The sequence below is a fragment of the Octopus bimaculoides genome, chromosome 24, assembly GCF_001194135.2.
Source record: "Octopus bimaculoides isolate UCB-OBI-ISO-001 chromosome 24, ASM119413v2, whole genome shotgun sequence".
NCBI classification, from domain to species: domain Eukaryota; kingdom Metazoa; phylum Mollusca; class Cephalopoda; order Octopoda; family Octopodidae; genus Octopus; species Octopus bimaculoides.
Window position 1 is genome coordinate 23576992 of NC_069004.1, and position 4793 is coordinate 23581784.

Here is a 4793-nt window from a genome sequence, read left to right on the forward strand (position 1 = left end):
ATGGTAAAGTTATATTCGTTATTGGAAGAAATCAGTTATAATTAAATTGTGTAAATTTCCCAACGGGTTTCACCGTTTTGACATGGCTACCGACCTGATGTCAATCTGATTTTACCTTCCAGGCACCTTCACTCAATATAAATTCATCTTTGCTAACATTGAAACAAGTATTCCCCAATGTTTTGTGCTGTTCTCAATGTCTTCGGCCCTTGTGGCCAATTAAAGGAATAATCAGTATTCCTCCTCCTCCTCCTCTTCCTCCCACTCCATTAATGCCACTAAGTATTTTGTCCATGTTTATGTCTTGAGTTCAATTTCCACCGAGGTCGACTTTGCCTTTCATCCTTTCGGGGTCGATAAATTAAGTACCAGTTGCGTACTGGAGCTGAAATTTCTGGCCTTGTGCCTTCAGTATAAAGGATTATTATTATTATTATTATTATTATTATTATTATTATTATTATTATTGAGTGAGAGAGCAGTGCATGCCATCAAAATGACACTTGTGGGGTAAAATATACAAAGCCCATTATACCCATCATGACCACCAATCTAGTAAGGGTCTACTAGGCACCTGCATTACAACCATATGTGCTTGACATGATGATCTCATATCAAGATAGACAGTGCATGACCTTGCAGGTGGGGTCCAGTTAGAATTTCCTTCAGGTTGAGTAGCCCATCCCGCTCAGAAGGTCCCTGAATAAGGGTTGTTTAAGGAGGATGAACAAAACACTCATGTTTCCAAAGTGAATTATTCAAACCCCAAAGAATTCCTTTCAACACATGGCTATGATGCTCCCCACTACTTCTGCTCACGATCAGAGATGTACATATCATTAGCCACTAAAGGACATGCTCAACTGGTTAAGGTCAAACAACTGACAAGCAAATCTGTGGCATTGAGCAGAATATTTGCTGTAGCCCATCTTTTTATACCAAGACAAAACAATGTAGATGATAACACTTCCAATCAGTTAAGATGAGAAGCCATGAGAGCCACTGCCTGGTACTACATCCATTATTATTATTATTGTTATTGTTATACAAAAGCTATTGCTAATTTAATTAGCAAGGGTATCATGATATTATCCCAGGGTTTGGTGATAACATGCCTTCTCAAAACTCAAGAATCTTTCTGAGGATTTTTACGGAATACAAGATCTCATTTTTCTGCAGGTTGACAATGTGTGATTCAGTTTCACTATTCTTCAGCTTTTTAGGTAGCACTTAATGTTGTACCAAGTGGACCTGTTACCATATGAACAGTTGTCACCTTTGTCTCCCACAATTTCTTCCTCTCTCTGGTTAGGTCCTGATATTTCTTTGGTATTTACTCTACTCTCATATGGGATTGTGTAGTCAGTGATTCTGTATTGTTTCTTCTTTCTGCTTTCTCTCCTCTACAGTCAGTGGAAGTGCAATGGCCCAGTGGTTAGGGCAGCGGACTCGTGGTTTTAAGATCGCGGTTTCGATTCCCAGACCGGGCGTTGTGAATGTTTATTGAGCGAAAACACCTAAAGCTCTATGTGGCTCTGGCAGGGGATGGTGGCAAACCCTGCTGTACTCTTCCACCACAACTTTCTCTCACTCTTACTTCCTGTTTCTGTTGTACCTGTAATTCAATGGGTCAGCCTTGTCACAGTGTGTCACGCTGAATATCCCCGAGAACTACGTTAAGGGCACACATGTCTGTGGAGTACTCAGCCACTTGCATGTTAATTTCACGAGCAGGCTGTTCTGTTGATCAGATCAACTGGAACCCTCGACGTCGTAAGCAACGGAATGCCTCTACAGTCATATCTGGTCTTCTTGCTTCAATCGTATGTGGAAAAATCCTATAAATTTTTGTTACCATTCACCATGACAGCCTCTAGCTTATGTTCCTACCACTTTTCTATCACTTCTGATCCACAGATTTGGCTAACATTCTGATACACTCTTTTACTGGCCCAAACATGCTCTTTTTGTGCTTCTGTAATCCACTTACTTTGAAGAGGGTTAATACTTTTGCCTCCTTTTCCACACATTCTGTATTTGATTTCTGACTTTTTTTTTTCACCAATCTTTGTCAAATGGCTTGTTCCTGAGTAGTTATAATTAGCAATTCAGTTTCCCATCTCTCAGCCATAAAACTAGCTTTCTTTCCTTCCAATATTCTCAGTTTGTTGAATGAATTGACCATGTAGATCTTTCTCTTTCCAGTTATCTATCCTTTCTTTCTTCCATTTATTCTTGAAATCTCTCACTGTGTTATTTGATATTTTTAGGTGCAGAGTCTTTCCTCACTATGCATGGCATAGATTTTCAAACACCGAAATTACAGCACCAAGGGTGTCTTCTGCAATAAAAAACCTCTGCTTTGTTCCCTTCTTGGTAAGTAGAACCTGGTATTAATTTCATTAATGTGTGTTATGCATTCAGAGCAGTTTCCTCATTTAAGCCAATCCCTGTAGCTCTGTCTTTGTCCACTTTAACCCTCTAGCATTTAAACCAGCCATATCCAGCCAAAATATTTGGCCTGTTTTATGTTCAAACCAACCATATCTGGCCTCTCACACCTACCCTACAATGTCATTTTCAAAATAAACAATCACATCATCAAAATCTTGGTTCTACAAAATAATGCACGAACAATACAAAGCAATGTGAATGAAGACACACACACACACACACACACACACGCACGTACACGCACACACACACACACACACACACACACACACACACACACACACACACACACACACACACAAAATAAGCTCTCCACGGTTTCTGTCTGTCAGAAACTGAGCATTCCACACACATTTGAACCCTTAATGTAGTTCTCAAAGGCGTTGACCCTTTGAAATATTGATACTACTTGTTTTTGCCAGCTGAGTGGACTGTAGTAATGTAAAATAAAATGTCTTGCTCAAGGAATTGAACTCATGAACTTGCGATTGTGAACAGCCAAATACCTTTACCACTTGTCCATGTGCCTTCACACTAAAGTAATAGGTCCATAATTTCTTGCATCCCTTCCCTTTTTCCTTCCATATATTTACCCTATTCTTCCTGTGGTCTTCCATATTGATATTCCATTGTTTGTACATTTAGTATAAAATGATTTGGAAAAATGCTTTGCAGAATTTGTTCTGGTTCTTTGCAATTCTGATTTGAATTCCTATCAAGGTTGGCTTTGCCGTTTATGTTTTTGGGATTGCTAAAGGAAAACACCACTCAAGAACTGAAGTCATTAGTAATGGTTAATCTCTCCCTACATCAACAAAGGTTATTATTCTTTCTTGTTGTTGTGGCTGCTACTGGAGCAAGAGGAGGGGGAGGAGGCAGTGAGTCGGTAGAATTGGTAGCACGCTAGACAAAATGCTTTGCAGCATTTCATCTGTCTTTACATTCTGAGTTCAAATTCTGCTGAGGTCAACTTTGCTTTTCATCCTATTGGAGTCAATGAAATAAGCGCTGGGGTCGATGCAATCATCTAGTTCCCTCACCCCCAAATATCAGGCCTTGTGCCTGTTGCAGAAAGAATTATTATTATTTTCCAATTAATTTGCATTTTATTTCATCTTCCAACTGGATCTCAGCCAGAGACCTAAAGCACATATATATTAGATGGATTATTTATCATCATCATCATCATATAAATGTTCAGTATTTGGTAGATTGAAGCAAATCTCTACTGCATCACCTGCTACACCTCCATGTTGCTGGGGTGTGTGCAGCATTGTGTGTTCTTTCCTGCTGTTTGGAGTGTGCAAACTCTTCCTGGGGCTGTATTGTGTTAGTTTTCCTTGGAACGGTCTTTTGTTGTGTTGCTGCTTGTATTGTGTGTGTAATGCTTTAGTTTTCTGGGTTGTTTTGTATAGGTTGTATTATTGGATTGATACTGTCTAGCGTAGGATGTGGGCTGTTCCTAGCAGGGCTATTTTTTGGACAGTGTGTAGGGTTGAGGATCCAGGTACAGCTTCTACATTTTTGTTCATGTGTTTTTTTTTATCATGCCCATTGCTCCAATTATTATTGGTATTGTTTTTACCTTCATGCTCCACATTTTGAATACTTCGATTTCAAGGTCTTTTTGTGCTTTGACTATTTCTCTACTTCTTTTTTGGACAATATTTTGATCAGAAGGGACTGCAAAGTATATCAGTAAGCTGGTATTTTTCCCCCCAGTCCTTGACTATTATGTCTGGGCAATTAGTTTTTATTTCTCAGTCAGTTTGAACCAGCATATGCCAGATGATTGTAGCTTGATCGTTGTCTTGTACTTTGCTTGGCTAATGCTTATACCATCTGCTGTCAGTTTTGATGTTGTAATGCTGGCATATTGTCCAGTGGATATAACTGCTTACTTTGTCGTGTCTGTGTACATTTTCAAACTTGGCAAGGACTGGGCAGCTCAAGATGATGTGGTCAGCTGTCTCATTGTGCTGGTTGCACATTCTGCATTTGGTGTTGAGGCCTGTTTTCATTATTTCGTTTCTGTAATTGTTTGTAGTCAGGCATTGGTCTTGTGCAGTGAGAATCAGTCCTTCTTTCTGTTTTGGCTTTTAGTCCAGGGCCTTTGAGCTATTGTTGGCTTTTACTTAGGTTCACTTCCTCTCTGTCAATCCTTGCAGGGTATTGAAGTGATTTTTTTCTCCATTTCTTCTCCAGTATCTTTCGTAATTCAGTTTTCATGTTGTGTTTTGTCTCTTGGACCATTTCTGCTATTAATATTATTATTATAATATGAAGCGGGACCTGAAATAGCTTATATATATTGTATACTCACGAAAGTATGTGTATAT

General features: G+C 39.2%; 2 protein-coding genes and 1 long non-coding RNA gene across 3 annotated transcripts in view; 2 read left to right on the forward strand and 1 right to left on the reverse strand.

Annotated features, from left to right (window-relative positions):
• Window positions 1-4793, forward strand: part of LOC106878832 (integrator complex subunit 13) — a 596471-nt gene that overhangs the window by 136810 nt on the left and 454868 nt on the right. The window lies entirely within an intron of this gene.
• LOC128250710 (uncharacterized) overlaps window positions 1-4793 on the forward strand; it is a 162811-nt gene that overhangs the window by 120919 nt on the left and 37099 nt on the right. Inside the window, exon 3 of the long non-coding RNA XR_008266715.1 lies at window positions 2271-2376. This is a non-coding gene — a long non-coding RNA (uncharacterized LOC128250710). The remainder of the gene's footprint in view (window positions 1-2270; window positions 2377-4793) is intronic.
• LOC106880812 (FMRFamide-activated amiloride-sensitive sodium channel) overlaps window positions 1-4793 on the reverse strand; it is a 220496-nt gene that overhangs the window by 86692 nt on the left and 129011 nt on the right. The window lies entirely within an intron of this gene.